General features: G+C 38.6%; 2 long non-coding RNA genes across 4 annotated transcripts in view; one reads left to right on the forward strand and one right to left on the reverse strand.

The window, feature by feature from the left end:
- Nucleotides 1–18,059, forward strand: part of LOC137224680 (uncharacterized) — a 307,310-nt gene that overhangs the window by 285,034 nt on the left and 4,217 nt on the right. Inside the window, exon 5 of one of the 2 annotated variants that reach the window (XR_010943430.1) lies at nucleotides 1,067–1,241. The exons of the other annotated variant lie outside the window; for it this stretch is intronic. This is a non-coding gene — a long non-coding RNA (uncharacterized lncRNA). Of the gene's footprint in view, nucleotides 1–1,066; nucleotides 1,242–18,059 lie in introns of those variants that run through there. 2 annotated transcript variants of the gene reach the window in all.
- The window catches only part of LOC137224683 (uncharacterized), a 141,634-nt gene that overhangs the window by 19,099 nt on the left and 104,476 nt on the right, over nucleotides 1–18,059 (reverse strand). For both annotated transcript variants that reach the window (XR_010943438.1, XR_010943437.1), the window contains exon 4: nucleotides 1,359–1,535. This is a non-coding gene — a long non-coding RNA (uncharacterized lncRNA). The remainder of the gene's footprint in view (nucleotides 1–1,358; nucleotides 1,536–18,059) is intronic.

The following is an 18,059-nucleotide window of genomic DNA, read 5'->3' on the forward strand; positions in this document are numbered from 1 at the left end:
AAAAAGATAAAAATAGGCAATTTTATTGAACTTAGTTCCTGTTCGCTACAGGAAAGTCTTAAATAGATGATAAACCTATTGTTTTGAAACTAAGACATAGCCCAACCTCCCCACTACCCAGCTCCACTAGTTGGAAATGGTGGTGATGAAACTGAACAAATGCAGCTGTGAAGCTTACTGAGCTTTTACATGGGCTTTGAACTTGGCTGTCTCACCGTCCTTGCCTGTTCTTGTGGTGTCTACCAATGTACCAACACTCCAGCTGTCATTGCTGCCTTTGCCTTTGTGCTACTATCGGCATTGACCTCTCTGCAGGATAGAGTCCCCCATAAGCCCCTGGCATGGCCCACAGGACTGAATAAAGCTCCTCACCAGAGGCCATTTAGAAACTGTCCAGCAAAGCAAATGAAATGCAAAACAAAACAAATGAAACAAACTACAAAAGCAGTTGATTGATTCACTTATTATCTAACTAATCCTGAGTTAAACAATTAAATGTTAATTTAGATTTGGGGAAAAAACACAGTTTCTAGCTTTTCTTTTTTGAAGCTTGAGTTCTGTCCATGATAATAATAAAATCGCTGTGATTTTGAAGGGCTACTTTAATTAGCAGAGTTGAAAGATTAGATTCAATTGTGAGCGGCTAAGAAATATCATTTTAGGCAAGAACAACATTCTCTGGTTCCCTAAATAATAGCATGTAGAGCTGTAAGATCCTGGCAGGCTGCATCATGGGGTCAGCCAGCTGGGCCCTGGCCCAGGGCACCAATCTATGAGGGCACAGAACAATCACTGTCTCTGCTGGAGAAGGTATATTTATTGAACTCCTCTCTGTGTAACTATAATATGAGGTTGAAAGGAATATTTTGTTAAGTTACTTGGGATATGACAGATGAAATCCCACAATGTATTCCTAAGAAGGCTGGCAAAAAGGAAAAGCAAAGCTTTCATTTTGCCCAGCTGGAGTCCAAGTTTGGAAGCTGAATGGAATTGGAATTGCTCGTGACAATGGACTGGAGACAGCTCCTCTCAACAGCTGTCTTTTCTTAATTTTTTTTCCTCTCAGGAACCCAGCCTCAGCTGTTAATTCTGTTGAACAAATATTGAAAGAAAATCAGCGCAAGAAGGTACATAATTTTTATCTAGTGATGCACAATATTGTTAAGCCACCACATATCTTGGTCTTAACACTGGGCTTGAGGAACTCCAACTTTGTAGATCCAGACTTGTCTACCCGAAAGACAGAAACACAGGTAAGGTCATATTTAAGTGACTAGATTTCCAGATATGAAGCCTAATGAATAACACAAAAATCACACTTTAACATAAACAACACAGTACAGCTGTTCAATATTTACCTTTTCAAGAGGTTCATTCCACCTGTTCTAACATACTGTCTTAATCCAACTGATAAGATGTTATCCTATGCATTTCAGCACATTGCCTAACTGCTAGTCATGGCTTATTTGCCAACTGAGAAATATCCTGGAGGCAGGAAGTTACTGAAGAAGTTACGGGAACCAGAGGAGTGTTTTCTGCAAAAATCAGAAGGAAAAGAAGTTGCAAAATTAATGGATTTCTTAGAGTCCAAGAAGGAGTAGGCTGTGCTAAAACAAAAAGTAAAACCTATCTGTGTACTTATTCATTCACTTACCACATGCAGTCAGCCCTCCCTGTCCACAGGTTCTGCATCCTTAAATTCAACAACCAAAGATCAAAAATACTGGAAAAAAATTCCAAAAAATTTCCATAAAGCAAAACTTGAACTTGCCACACACAGGTAACAATTTACATAGCATTTTACAATTATTTTCATAGTATTTACATTGTATTAGGTATTATAAGTAATCTAGAGAGGATTTCAAGTCTATGGGAGGAAATTATAAGCAAATACTATGCCATTTTATACTTGAGACACTTGAGCATCCACGGATTTTTGTATCCATGGGAATCCTGGAATCAATCTCCTGAAGAGACCAAGGGATGACTGTAGTATGGAGTACCAGAAGTCTATGTTGCAGCCATTGTTCTTGGCACAGGGGAAAGAACACAGCAAAGAACAAAACAAAGTCCTCCACCATGGAGATGTCATCCTAGAGAGAGAGAAACAGTAATCTGATAACTCTCTGTAGTATGTCAAATAGTGATGAGCACTGTGGTGGAAGATGAAGCTGATGATGGGGAAAGAGCACGCTGGATGGGGGGATGGGTTGATTTGCTACTTTATTTTACTTAGAGTGATCTGGGAAGGCATCACTGATAAGGCAAAATTTAAGCAGTGATGTATAAGAGGTGAGAGAGTTTATGGTTACCGAGGGGAAGGATGGGAAGGAGGGATAGACTGGGAGTTTGGTACTGACACGTATACACTGCTATATTTAAAATAGGTAACCAACAAGGACCTACCGTATTGCACAGGGAACTCTGCTCAATATTATGTATTGACCCATATACATGTTGTCTACAAGAGACCCACTTCAGACCTAGGGACACATACAGACTGAAAGTGAGGGAATGGAAAAAAGTATTACATGCAAATGGAATCAAAAGAAAGCTGGAGTAGCAATACTCATATCAGATAAAATAAACTTTAACATAAAGAATGTTACAAGAGACAAGGAAGGATACTACATAATGGTTAAAGGATCAATTCAAGAAGAAGATATAACATCAATTCAAGAAGAAGATATAACAATTATAAATATTTATGCACACAACATAGGAGCGCCTCAATACATAAGGCAAATGCTAACAGCTATGAAAGAGGAAATCGACAGTAACACAATAAGAGTGGGGAACTTTAACACCTCACTTACAGCAATGGACAGATCATCCAGACAGAATATTAATAAGAAAACACAAGCTTTAAATGACACAATAGACCAGATAGTTTTAATTGATATTTATAGGACATTCCACCCCAAAACTGCAGATTACACTTTGTTCTCAAATGCACACGGAACATTCTCCAGGATAGATCACATCTTGGGTCACAAATCAAGCCTAGGTAAATTTAAGAAAATTGAAATCATATCAAGCACCCTTTCCAACCACATCACAATGAAATTAGAAATCAATTACAGGGAAAATAATGTAAAAAAACACAAACACATGGAGGCTAAAAAATAAGTTACTGAATAACCAAGAGATCACTGAAGAAACCAAAGAGGAAATCAAAAGATACCTAGAGAAAAATGACAATGAAAACATGATGATCCAAAACCAGTGGGATGCAGCATAAGCAGTTCTAAGAAGAAGGTTTATAGCAATACAATGCTACCTCAAGAAACAAGAAAAATCTCAAATAAACAATTTAAACTTACACTTAAAGGAACTAAAGAAAGAAGAACAAACAAAACACAAAGTTAGCAGAAGGAAAGAAATCATAAAAATCAGAACAGAAATAAATGAAATAGAAACAAAGAAAACAATAGCAAAGATCAATAAAACTAAAAGTTGGTTCTTTGAGAAGATAAACAAAATAGATAAATCATTAGCCAGACTCATCAAGAAAAAGAGGGAGAGGAATAAATAAAATTAGAAATGAGATAGGAGAAGTTACAATGGACACCACAGAAGTACAAAGCATAATAAGAGGCAAATCTATGCCAATAAAATGCAAATCTATGCCAATAAAATGGACAACCTGGAAGAAATGGACAAATTCTTAGAAAGATATGAACTCTCAAGACTGAACCAGGAAGAAATAGAAAATGTGAACAGACCAATCACAAGTAATGAAATTGAAACTGTGATTAAAAATCTTCCAATAAACAAAAGCCCAGGACCAGATGGCTTCACAGGTGAATTCTATCAAACATTTAGAGAAGCGCTAACACCCATCCTTCTCAAACTCTTCCAAAAAATTGCAGAGAAAGGAACACTCCCAAATTCATTCTATGAGGTGACCATCACCCTGATACCAAAACCAGACAAAGATACTACAAAAAAAGAAAATTACAGACCAATATCACTGATGAATATACATGCAAAAATCCTCAACAAAATACTAACAAACAGAATCCAACAACACATTAGAAGGATCATACACCATGATCAAGTGGGATTTATCCCAGAGATGCAAGGATTCTTCAATGTACACAAATCAATCAATGTGATACACTATATTAACAAACTGAATAATAAAAACCATATGATCATCTCAATAGATGCAGAAAAAGCTTTTGACAAAATTCAACACTGATTTATGTTAAAAACTCTCCAGAAAGTGGGCATAGAGGGAACCTACTTCAACATAATAAAGTCCATATACCACAAACCTACAGCAAACATCGTTCTCAATGGTGAAAAACAGAAAGCATTTCCTTTAAGATCAGGAACGAGACAAGGATGTCCACTCTTGCCACTATTATTCAACATGGTTTTGGAAGTACTAGCCACAGCAATCAGAGAAGAAAAACAAATAAAAGGAATAAAATTGGAAAAGAAGAAGTAAAACTGTCACCTTTTGTAGATGACATACTATACATAGAGAATCCTAAAGCTGCCATCAGAAAACTACTAGAGCTAATCAGTGAATTTGGTAAAGTGGCAGGATACAAAATTAATGCACAGAAATATCTTGCAATCCTATACAATGAAAGATCAGGTAGAGAAATGAAGGAAATAATCCCTTTCACCATTGCAACAAAAAGAATAAAATACCTAGGAATAAACCTACCTAAGGAGGTAAAGGACCTGTATGCAGAAAACTATAAGACACTGATGAAAGTAATCAAAGATGACACAAACAGATGGAGAGATATACCATGTTCTTGGATTGGAAGAATCAATATTGCAAAAATGACTGTACTACCCAAAGCAATCTACAGATTCAATGCAATCCCTGTCAAATTACCAATGGCATTTTTAACAGAACTAAAACAAAAAAATCTTAAAATTTGTATGGAGATACAAAAGACCCCGAGTAGCCAAAGCAATCTAGAGGAGAAAAAAATGGAGCTGGAGGAATCAGACTCCCTGACTTCAGACTATGTTACAAAGCTATAGTAGTCAAGACAATATGGTACTGGCACAAAAACAGAAATATAGATCAATGGAACAGGATAGGAAGCACAGAGATAAATGCACGTACCTATGGTCAACTAATCTATGACAAAGAAGGCAAGTATATACAATGGAGAAAAGACAGTCTCTTCAATAAGTGGTGCTGGGAAAACTGGACAACTACATGTAAAAGAGTGAAATTAAAGCACTCCCTAACACCATACACAAAAAGAAACTCAAAATGTATTAGAGACCTAACCGTAAGGCTGGATACTATAAAACTCATAGCGGAAAACACAGGAAAAACACTCTTTGACCTAAATCACAGCAAGATTTTTTTTGACCCACCTCCTCGAATAATGGAAATAAAAACAAAAGTCAACAAATGGAATTGAATGAAACTTAAAAGCTTTTGCACTACAAAGGAAACCGTAAACAAGATGAAAACACAACCATCAGAATGGGAGACAATATTTGCAAATGAATCAACGGACAAAGGATTAATCTCCAAAATATATAAACAGCTCATGCAGCTCAATATTAGAAAAACAAACAACCCAATCCAAAAATGGGCAGAAGACCTAAATAGACATTTCTCCAAAGAATATATACATATTGCCAACAAACACATGAAAGAATGCTCCGAGATATATTTTCTAGTGAAAGAGTCAAGACACAGAATATTGCAACAGAAAATATGAACCAAATTGTATAAAGTAAGAAGCATTACTATATAATTAAATACTTAGACACTCATATCACACAGACACATACATGTTAAATGTATAGAGAAAGGTTTGGATGAAGTGCACATTGATTTGTTAAAACAAGTTACTTTTTTTTTTTAACATCTTTATTGGCGTATAATTGCTTTACAATGGTGTGTTAGCTTCTGCTTTACAACAAAATGAATCAGTTATATATATATACATATGTTCCCATATCTCTTTCCTCTTGCACCTCCCTCCCTCCCACCCTCCCTATCCCACCACTCCAGGCAGTCACAAAGCACCGAGCTGATCTCCCTGTGCTATGCGGCTGCTTCCCACTAGCTATCTACCTTAAGTTTGGAATTGTATATATGTCCATGCCACTCTCTCGCTTTGTCACAGCTTACCCTTCCCCTCCCCACATCCTCAAGTCCATTCTCTAGTAGGTCTGTGTCTTTATTCCTGTTTTACCCCTAGATTCTTCATGACATTTTTTTTTCTTAAATTCCATATATATGTATTTAGCCTACGGTATTTGTGTCTCTTTTTCTGACTTACTTCACTCTGTATGACAGATTCTAGGTCTATCCACCTCATTAAAAATAGCTCAGTTTCGTTTCTTTTTGTGGCTGAGTAATATTCCATTGTATATATGTGAAACATCTTCTTTATCCATTCATCCGATGATGGACACTTAGGTTGTTTCCATCTCTGGGCTATTGTAAAAAGAGGTGCAATGAACATTTTGGTACATGACTCTTTTTGAATTATGGTTTTCTCAGGGTATATGCCCAGTAGTGGGATTGCTGGGTCATATCGTAGTTCTATTTGTAGTTTTTTAAGGAACCTCCATACTATTCTCCACAGTGGCTGTATCAATTTACATTACCACCAACAGTGCAAGAGGGTTCCCTTTTCTCCACACCCTCTCCAGCATTTACTGTTTCTAGATTTTTTGATGATGGCCATTCTAACTGGTGTGAGATGATATCTCATTGTAATTTTGATTTGCAATTCCTAATGATTATTGATGTTGAGCATTCTTTCATGTGTTTGTTGGCAGTCTGTATATCTTCTTTGAGGAAATGTCTATTTAGGTCTTCTGCCCATTTTTGGATTGGGTTGTTTGTTTTTTGTTATTAAGCTGCATAAGCTACTTATAAATTTTGGAGATTAACCCTTTTCAGTTGCTTCATTTGCAAATATTTTCTCCCATTCTGTGGGTTGTCTTTTGTCTTGTTTATGGTTTCCTTGGCTGTGCAAAAGCTTTGAAGTTTCATTAGGTCCCATTTGTTTATTTTTGTTTTTATTTCCATTTCTCTAGGAGGTGGGTCAAAAAGGATCTTGCTGTGATTTATGTCATAGAGTGTTCTGCCTATGTTTTCCTCTAAGAGTTTGATAGTTTCTGGCCTTACATTTAGGTCTTTAATCCATTTTGAGCTTATTTTTGTGTATGGTGTTAGGGAGTGATCTAATCTCATACTTTTACATGTACCTGTCCAGTTTTCCCAGCACCACTTACTGAAGAAGCTGTCCCTTCTCCACTGTACATTCCTGCCTCCTTTATCAAGGAAAAGGTGGCCATATGTGCGTGGGTTTATCTCTGGGCTTTCTCTCCTGTTCCATTGATCTATCATTCTGTTTTTGTGCCAGTACCATACTGTCTTCATTACTGTAGCTTTGTAGTATAGTCTGAAGTCAGGAAGCCTGATTCCTCCAGATCCGTTTTTTGTTCTCAAGATTGCTTTGGCTATTCGGGGTCTTTTGTGTTTCCATACAAATTGTGAGTTTTTTTGTTCTAGTTCTGTGAAAAATGCCAGTGGTAGTTTGATAGGGATTGCATTGAATCTGTAGATTGCTTTCAGTAGTAGAGTCATTTTCACAATGTTGATACTTCCAATCCAAGAATATGGCATATCTATCCATCTATTTGTATCATCTTTAATTTCTTTCATCAGTGTCTTATAATTTTCTGCATACAGGTCTTTTGTCTCCTTAGGTAAGTTTATTCCTAGATATTTTATTCTTTTTGTTGCATTGGTAAATGGGAGTGTTTTCTTGATTTCACGTTCAGATTTTTCATCATTAGTGTATAGGAATGCCAGAGATTTCTGTGCATTAATTTTGTATCCTGCTACTTTACCAAATTCATTGATTAGCTCTAGTAGTTTTCTGGTAGCATCTTTAGGATTCTCTATGTATAGTAACATGTCATCTGCAAATAGTGACAGCTTTACTTATTCTTTTCCAATTTCGATTCCTTTTATTTCCTTTTCTCCTCTGATTTCTGTGGCTAAAATATCCAAAACTATGTTGAATAATAGTGGTGAGAGTGGGCAACCTTGTCTTGTTCCTGATCTTAGTGGAAATGCTTTCAGTTTTTCACCATTGAGGATGATGTTGACTATGGGTTTGTCATATATGGCCTTTATTATGTTCAGGAAAGTTCCCTCTATGCCTAATTTCTGCAGGGTTTTTATCATAAATGGGTGTTGAATTTTGTCGAAAGCTTTCTCTGCATCTATTGAGATGATCATAAGGTTTTTCTCCTTCAATTTGTTAATATGGTGTATCACGTTGATTGATTTGCGTATATTGAAGAATCCTTGCATTCCTGGAATAAACGCCACTTGATCATGGTGTATGATCCGTTTAATGTGCTGTAGAATTCTGTTTGCTAGTATTTGGTTGAGGATTTTTGCATCTATGTTCATCAGTGATATTGGCCTGTAGTTTTCTTTTTTTCTCACATCCTTATCTGGTTTTGGTATCAGGGTTATGGTGGCCTCGTAGAATAAGTTTGGGAGTGTTCCTCCCTCTGCTATATTTTGGAAGGGTTTGAGAAGGATAAGTGTTAGCTCTTCTCTAAATGTTTGATAGAATTCGCCTGTGAAGCCATCTGGTCCTAGGATTTTAATCAGTTTCCATTTCAGTGCTTGTAATTGGTCTGTTCATATTTTCTGTTTCTTCTGGGCTCAGTCTCGGAAGGTTGTGCATTTCTAAGAATTTGTCCATTTCTTCCAGGTTTTCCATTTTATTGGCATAGAGTTGCTTGTAGTAATCTCTCATGATCTTTTGTATTTCTGCAGTGTCAGTTGTTACTTCTCCTTTTTCATTTCTAATTCTATTGATTTGAGTCTTCTCCCTTTTTTTCTTGAGGAGTCTGTCTAATGTTTTATCAATTTTGTTTATCTTCTCAAAGAACCAGATTTTAGTTTTATTGATCTTTGCTATTATTTCCTTCATTTCTTTTTCATTTATTTCTGATCTGATTTTTATGATTTCTTTCCTTCTGCTAATTTTGGGGTTTTTTTGTTCTTCTTTCTCTAATTGCTTTAGGTGCAAGGTTAGGTTGTTTATTCGAGATGTTTCCTGTATCTTAACGTAGGATTGTATTGCTATAAACTTCCCTCTTAGAACCGCTTTTGCTGCATCCCATAGATTTTGGGTCATCGTGTCTCCGTTGTCATTTGTTTCTAGGTAATTTTTTTATATCCTCTTTGATTTCTTCTGTGATCACTTTGTTATTAAGTAGTGTATTGTTTATCCTCCATGTGTTTGTATTTTTTACAGATCTTTTCCTGTAATTGATATCTAGTGTCATAGCGTTGTGGTCGGAAAAGATACTTGATACAATTTCAATTTTCTTAAATTTACCAAGGCTTGATTTCTGACCCAAGATATGATCTATCCTGGAGAATGTTCCATGAGCACTAGAGAAAAATGTGTATTCTGTTTTTTTTGGATGGAATGTCCTATAAATATCAATTAAGTCCATCTTGTTTAATGTATCATTTAAAGCTTGTGTCTCCTTATTTATTTTCATTTTGGATAATCTGTACATTGGTGAAAGTGGGGTGTTAAAGTCCCCTACTATGAATGTGTTACTGTCGATTTCCCCTTTTATGGCTGTTAGTATTTCCCTTATGTACCTAGGTGCTCCTATGTTGGGTGCATAAATATTTACAATTGTTATATCTTCTTCTTGGATCGATCCCTTGATCACTATGTAGTGTCCTCCTTTGTCTCTCCTAATATTCTTAATTTTAAATTCTATTTTGTCTGATATGAGAATTGCTACTCCAGCTTCTTTTGGTTTCCATTTGCATGAAATACCTTTTTCCATCCCCTTACTTTCAGTCTGTATGTGTCTCTAGGTCTGAAGTGGGTCTCTTGTAGACAGCAAATATATGGGTCTTGTTTTTGTATCCATTCAGCCAATCTGTGTCTTTTGGTGAGAGCATTTAGTCCATTTACATTTAAGGTAATTATCGATATGTATGTTCCTATTCCCATTTTCTTAATTGTTTTCAGTTCGTTATTGTAGGTCTTTTCCTTCTCTTGTGTTTCTTGCCTAGAGAAGTTCCTTTAGCAGTTGTTGTAGAGCTGGTTTGGTGGTGCTGAACTCTCTCAGCTTTTGCTTGTCTGTAAAGGTTTTAATTTCTCCATCAAATCTGAATGAGATCCTTGCTGGGTAGAGTAATCTTGGTTGCAGCTTTTTCTCTTTCATCACTTTAAATGTGTCTTGCCAGTCCCTTCTGGTTTGCAGAGTTTCTGCTGAAAGATCAGCTGTTAACCTTATGGGCACTCCCTTGTGTGTTATTTGTTGTTTTTCCCTTGCTGCTTTTAATATGTTTTCTTTGTACTTAATTTTTCACAGTTTGATTAATATGTGTCTTGGCATATTTCTCCTTGGATTTGTCCTGTATGGGACTCTCTGTGCTTCCTGGACTTGATTAACTATTTCCTTTCCCATATTAGGGAAGTTTTCAACTATAATCTCTTCAAATATTTTCTCAGTCCCTTTCCTTTTCTCTTCTTCTTCTGGAACCCCTATAATTCGAATCTTGGTGCGTTTAATGTTGTCCCAGAGGTCTCTGAGACTGTCCTCAGTTCTTTTCATTCTTTTTTCTTTATTCTGCTCTGCAGTAGTTATTTCCACTATTTTATCTCACAGGTCACTTATCCATTCTTCTGCCTCAGTTATTCTGCTATTGATCCCATCTAGAGTATTTTTAATTTCATTTATTGTGCTGTTCATCATTGCTTGTTTCATCTTTAGTTCTTCTAGGTCCTTGTTAAATGTTTCTTGCATTTTGTCTATTCTATTTCCAAGATTTTGGATCATCTTTACTATCATTATTCTGAATTCTTTTTCAGGTAGACAGCCTATTTCCTCTTCATTTGTTAAGTCTGGTGGGTTTTTATCTTGCCCCTTCATCTGCTGTGTGTTTTTCTGTCTTCTTATTTTGCTTATCTTACTGTGTTTGGGGTCTTTTTGCAGGCTGCAGGTTTGTAGTTCCCACTGTTTTTGGTGTCTGTCCCCAGTGGCTAAGGTTTGTTCAGTGGGTTTTGTAGGCTTCCTGGTGGAGGGGACAAGTGCCTGTGTTCTGGTGGATGAGGCTGGATCTTGTCTTTCTGGGGGGCAGGTCCATGTCTGGTGGTGTGTTTTGGGGTGTCTGTGGACCTATTATGATTTTGGGCAGCCTCTCTGCTAATGGGTGGGGTTGTGTTCCTGTCTTGCTAGTTGTTTGGCATAGGATGTCCAGCATTGTAGCTTACTGGTCGTTGAGTAAACCTGGGTGCTGGTGTTGAGATGGAGATCTCTGGGAGATTTTCGCCGTTTGATATTATGTGGAGCTGGGAGGTCTCTTGTGGACCAGTGTCCTGGAGATGGCTCTCCCACCTCAGAGGCACAGCAGTGACTCCTGGCTGCAGCACCAAGAGCCTTTCATCCACACAACTCAGAATAAAAGGAAGAAAAAGTAGAAAGAAAGAATTAGTAGAAGTAGAAAGAAAGAAAGAAAGGAGGGAGGGAGGGAGGAAGGAAGGAAGGAAGGAGGGAAGGAAGGAAATAAAGAAAGAAAGAAGATAAAGTAAGATAAAATATAATAAAGTTATTAAAATAAAAAAATAATTATTAAGACAAAAAAAAATGGACGGATAGAACCCTGGGACAAATGGTGGAAGCAAAGCTGTACAGACAAAATCTCACACAGAAGCATACACATACACACTCACAAAAAGAAGGAAAGCAGAAATGATCATAAATCTTGCTCTCAAAGTCCACCTCCTCAATTTGGGATGATTCGTGTCTATTCAGGTATTCCACAGATGCACGTATATCAGGTTGATTGTGGAGCTTTAATCCGCTGCTGCTGAGGCTGCTGGGAGAGATTTCCCTTTCTCTTCTTTGTTCTCACATCTCCCAGGGGCTCAGCTTTCGATTTGGCCCCACCTGTGCGTGTAGGTCGCTGGAGGGCGTCTGTTCTTTGCTCAGCCAGGACGGGGTTAAAGGAGCCGCTGATTCGGAGGCTCTGGCTCACTCAGGCCGGGGGGGGGGGGGGGGGGGGAGGGAGGGGCACAGAGTGTGGGTCGAGCCTGCAGCGGCAGATGCCAGCATGACGTTGCACAGCCTGAGGCGTGCCGTGCTTTCTCCCAGGGAAGTTGTCCCTGGATCCTGGGAACCTGGCAGTGGCGGGCTGCACAGGCTCCCCGGAAGGGGGGGTGTGGATAGTGACCTGTGCTCGCACACAGGCTTCTTGGTGGCGGCAGCAGCAGCCTTAGCGTCTCATGCCCGTCTCTGGGGTCCGCGCTGTTAGCCACGGCTCGCGCCCGTCTCTGGAGCTCCTTTAAGCAGCGCTCTTAATCCCCTCTCCTCGCGCACCAGGAAACAAAGAGGGAAGAAAAAGTCTCTTGCCTCTTCGGCAGGTCCAGACTTTTTCCCGGACTCCCTCCCGGCCAGCCGTGGCGCACTAACCCCCTGCCGGCTGTGTTCACGCCGCCAACACCAGTCCTCTCCCTGCGCTCCGACCGAAGCCCGAGCCTCAGCTCCCAGCCCCGCCTGCCCCGGCGAGTGAGCAGTCAAGCCTCTCGGGCTGGTGAGTACTGGTTAGCACTGATTCTCTGTGCGGGAATCTCACAGCTTTGCCCTCCGCACCCGTTGCTGTGCACTCCTCCGCGGCTTTGAAGCTCCCCCTCCGCCACCCGCAGTCTCCGCCCGCGAAGGGGCTTCCTAGTGTGTGGAAACCTTTCCTCCTTCACAGCTCCCTCTCACTGGTGCAGGTCCCTTCCCTATCCTTTTGTCTCTGTTTATTCTTTTTTCTTTTGCCCTACCCAGGTACCTGAGGGGGTTTCTTGCCTTTGGGGAGGTTTGAGGTCTTCTGCCAGCGTTCAGTAGGTGTTCTGTAGCAGTTGTTCCACGTGTAGATGTATTTCTGGTGTATCTGTGGGGAGGAAAGTGATCTCCACGTCTTACTCTTCCGCCATCTTCCCGGAAGTTGCAAACTAGTTATTTTTGATGAGGAGAATGGAATCTGGAGAGTCTGCTGAAAGGAAATTTTATTATTTATTTTACATGCTTATGTATTGCTTGAATGGTTTTTTACAAATTGAAAATACTTCTGTAGTGTTTGTTTTTTTTAAGCTTCAAATACATAGCTATAGAAAAAAAATTAAAAATTACCTTAAAGGAGAAAGAAATGAACAACCTTGCATTGCCTTTTCAAATATTGCTACCTGCAAAAGCCTTCCTCTCTTTCCTTTGCATTCTCTTGTACTTGAATATGTGTCATTCTTTCAGTATTTATTCAATTCAATAATATTTATTAAAGCTCTACTGAGATTCAATTTTTTTTTTTTTCTTTACACGGGCCTCTCACTGTTGTGGCCTCTCCCATTGCGGAGCACAGGCTCCGGACGCGCAGGCCCAGCGGCCATGGCTCACGGGCCCAGCCACTCTGCGGCATGTGGGACCTTCCCGGACTGGGGCACAAACCCGTGTCCCCTGCATCGGCAGGTGGACGCTCAACCAATGCACTACCAGGGAAGCCCGAGATTCAATTTTGAAAAAGATATTATCCCTATCCTCAAGGAACTCACAACGGAGAGAAAAAAAAAATGTGTTAACAATAAAGCCATGAGCAGATGGCTACAATATGGCAAGGCATGAACAAAACGTTAGGGCTTTGTGGGGGAAGAATTCTAAGATGGCCCCCAAGATTCTCAGCTGGTTTGCTACTGCCTTTGGCCTTTAGGAAGCACAGGCAGGGCATGGGAGACTAGGAGGAAATTTCCAGGGATTTCTTCCACATTTCCTTTCTGCTCAGTCACCCTGCTATTGACCAGGTACTACATGCCAGGCACTGTCCTAAGAATAGTACTCTATCTACCTCATTTAATCCTCATAACCTACCTTTTTTTTTTTTTTATGGCTGCATTGGGTCTTCGTTGCTGTGTGCAGGCTTTCTCTAGTTGTGGTGAGTGGGGGCTACTGTTCGTTGCGGTGTGCAGGCTTCCCATTGCAGTGGCTTCTCTTGTTGCGGAGCACAGGCTCTAGGCACGGGGGCTTCAATAGTTGTGGCTCGCGGGCTTCAGTAGTTGTGGCTCGCGGGCTCTAGAGCACAGGCTCAGTAGTTGTGGCGCACGGGCTTAGTTGCTCCACAGCATGTGGGATCTTCCTGGACCAGGGCTCAAACCTGTGTCCCCTGCATTGGCAGGTGGATTCTTACCCACTGTGCCACCAGGGAAGCCCCTCATAACCTACCTTTGAAATAGAAATTATTATTATCCCCACTTAAAAATGCTGTTAGATAAATTACTATGGGTCACAGGAGAAAAAAAATCAGTGGAGCCACAATTCTACACAGGCAACCTGACTCCAGAGCCCAGACCCTAACTATTATCATATACTATAATCATCTTGGATAACCTGAATCTATCACTTCAGGGAGGAAACATAACAAAAGTTATACTTTCTACAAGATGCATTAGGGTTTCTGGAAAACAATCAAGTGGCTCTAGCATAAATATTTGATCTTGTCCCCCAACACTTGACAATTTTCTGTACTTGTCACAGAAAGAAAGACATGATTTTATTAGGTATATTTTAAAACCTTACCTACTGCTGCAATACAACATGGAAATTGGATGGGGGTTCTATTTGCCTCTATTTCCGACATACATTCTTCAGTGAATATATTTGTGTCTTGTTTCTACCATGATACTAAAAAGTTTGTGATGAGTAATCTGACTGTATTTTCTTAGGATCCAACTATCCAGAAGCTTCTCAGAAATTCATCACATACATGTTGCCTTCTTTGATATATTGCCATTGTGATTGTGACTTAGGGGGTTTCTAGCTTAAAATAAAGATAAAATAATAACGGTGATGTGGATCTTATTCTTGGTTCAAGCTCTCTATCCTCAAAAATTATAGATGTCTTACAGCAAGATTACAGATGTTTTATAACATTGATGTTTTATAATTTGTGTTATCATTGATGCTCTTTTTAAAAATACTATGCTTTAGTAATTGAAATTGTGATATATCTTCAAAGATGCATCCTAATGTTGTGGTTTGGGTGTGTGTCAGAATCCATTAAGTTATACCTGAATGCCAAAAGTTTGAATTGCCCTGCTATGGACCAGTGGTGGTTTAAAAAAAAAAAAAGCCTTACCTATAAGTAAGCTATAGTTTGCACATTGTGCAAAGGCTAGTTCTCATGATATTAGAACTAAAAATTATTTATTTAAAATCCCACTCTGTACCATCTAGCATGCCAGTTAATGGGAATAAAAAGAAGTATCACATCAGAAAATCCCTAGTCTAGTAGGAATGTCTAGACAATTGGACATATTATTTGAGTACAGTTGAGATTATATAAATAGACAAGCAGATAGAGTATGCACGCTCTGGAAAGCCACAGGATGAACACTTAATGTCGAAAAGTGGAAACATATGCTGGATCTTGAAGTGCAAGTAGAAGTTTTACAGGAAAAGAAAGAAGTTTGTGCATTAGGCAAAGCAACAGTCTGTGCAGAACCCGAGAGATGAGTGACAAAGTATGAACCTTCCATGGAACAGTAAGCATTTCTTCAGGAATGGACTGTGGATTATGAAGTGAGATGTAGCAAGTGAAGTAAGTGGACAGGTTAGAGTCAGAGTGGGAAGAGCTTTGTATTAAGCAGTTTTCTGTTTATCCTGGAAGCCCCTGGGAACCTTTGGCTTAAGCAGTAGAATAACATAATTATATTATGTTATATTACATTATATTATTATAACACAAACTTCTTTTGTATTAGAATTCTTATGCTGACAACCTACAACTTGTGCACACTGCTGTGTGATAAAAAAAAAAAACACTCAGACTAGAAATAGAAGGGATCTGCCTCCATGTGATACAGGACACCTAAGAAAAACATCACACTTAATGATGAAAAATGGAAAGCTTTCCCTCTAAGATTAGGGACAGGACAGGATGTCCACTCTCACCATTTTTATTCAATATTGTACTGGAGATTCTAGCCAGGGCAATTAGGTATATAAAAAAAGAAAGAAAGCAAAGATATCCAGATTGGAAAGGAGGAAGGAAAACTATCTCTAATTACAGAGGGCATGATCTCCTATATAGAAAAGGCTAAGCACCGTCAACAGCAACAAGCTATTAGAGGTAATACATGTGTTCATCAAGGTTGCAGGATACAAGATCAATATACAAAAATCAATTGTATTTTTATACATTTATATGTTAGCAATGAACAATCTCAAAATGAAATTAAGGGAAAATTTCATTCAGAATAACATCAAAATATTAAAATACTTTAGGAACATATTTAATAAGACAAATGCCAGATTTGTACACTGAAAACTACAAAACATCACTGAAAGAAATTTTAAAAGCCTTAAATAAAAGGAAAGCTATCTCATGTTCTTAGATTGGAAGACTTAATATTGTTAAGATGGCAATAATCCACAAATTGATCTACTGATTCAGTGCAATCACTATCAAAATCCTAGTTGCCATTTAGGATAAACTATTCCTAAAATTCATACTGAAGTGCAAAGGACTCAGAATAGCCAAATAATCTTGAAAAAGAATAACAAATTTGTAGAACTCACTCTTCCCAATTTCAAAACTTATTACAAAGCTACTGTAATCAAGACCTTGGTACTAGCATAAGGATACACACCTAGATAAATAGAGTAGAATTGAGATCAGAAATAAACCTGTACATTTATGGGCAACTGATTTTTTTTTTTTTTTTTTTTTTTTTTTTTTGCGGTACGCGGGCCTCTCACTGTTGTGGCCTCTCCCGCTGCGGAGCACAGGCTCCGGACGCGCAGGCTCAGCGGCCATGGCTCATGGGCCCAGCCGCTCCGCGGCATGTGGGATCTTCCCGGACCGGGGCACGAACCCCGCGTCCCCTGCATCGGCAGGTGGACTCTCAACCACTGCGCCACCAGGGAAGCCCTGGGCAACTGATTTTTAACAAGGGTGCCAAAACAGTTAAATGGGGGAAAGCACAGTCTTTTCAGCAAATAGTGCTGGGACAACTGGATATGCAAAACAATGAAGCTGTACAAGGGATGCGACCTTGTAACCATCCAAAAATTAACTTAAAATGGATCAAAAACCTAAATGTGAGAGCTATAATTATTAACTTTTAGAAGAAAACATAGGAGTAGACTTTCATGATCTTATATTCGGCAATGATTTCTTAGGTAGTACACTTAGAATCTAAACAAAAAAAAACTGAACATCACCAAAATTTAAAATTTTGTGCTTCAAACAATGCTGTCAAGAAAGTGAAAAGACTACCCATAAACAGAAGAGGAAAGAATAGTTGCAAATCATATACACGATAATGGTCTAGAATCCAAAATATATAAGGAATGTTTACAGCTCAAAAATAAAAAAGACAAACAATTCAGTTAAATATGGGCAGAGGATTTGAATAGACTTTTTGCCTAAGAATATATACAAATGGTCAATATGCATGTGAAAACATGCTCACCATCTTTGGACATTAGGGAAGTGTAAATCAAAACCATATGAGATACTATTTCAAATCCACAAGAATGGCTATCATCAAAAAGATGGTCAATACCAAGTTTTAGTGAGGATGAGAGAAACTGGAGCCCTCTTGCCTGAGTAGTGGGAAAGTTAAATGGTACAGCTGCTTTGGAAAACAGTCAAGCAGTTCCTCAAATGGTTAAATGTAGAATTACCACATGGCCCAGCAATTCCACACCTAAGTACATACCCAAGAGAATTGAAAAGATATGTTGGCATAAAAACTTAACATAAATGTGTGTAGCAGCATTATTCACATAGCCAAAACATAGAAACAACTCAAATATTCATTACTGATGACTGGATAAACAAAATGTGCTATATCTGTACATGGGGATATTACTCGGCCAAAAATATAATGAATTACTGATACATGCTACAACATGGATGAACCTTGAAAAGATTATGCTAAGTAAAAGAAGCCAGACAAAAAATGCTACATATTGTATGATTATATTTATATGAAATGTCCAGAATAGGAAAAAAT

Source organism: Pseudorca crassidens, chromosome 5, assembly GCF_039906515.1.
Source record: "Pseudorca crassidens isolate mPseCra1 chromosome 5, mPseCra1.hap1, whole genome shotgun sequence".
Classification (NCBI taxonomy): Eukaryota; Metazoa; Chordata; class Mammalia; order Artiodactyla; family Delphinidae; genus Pseudorca; species Pseudorca crassidens.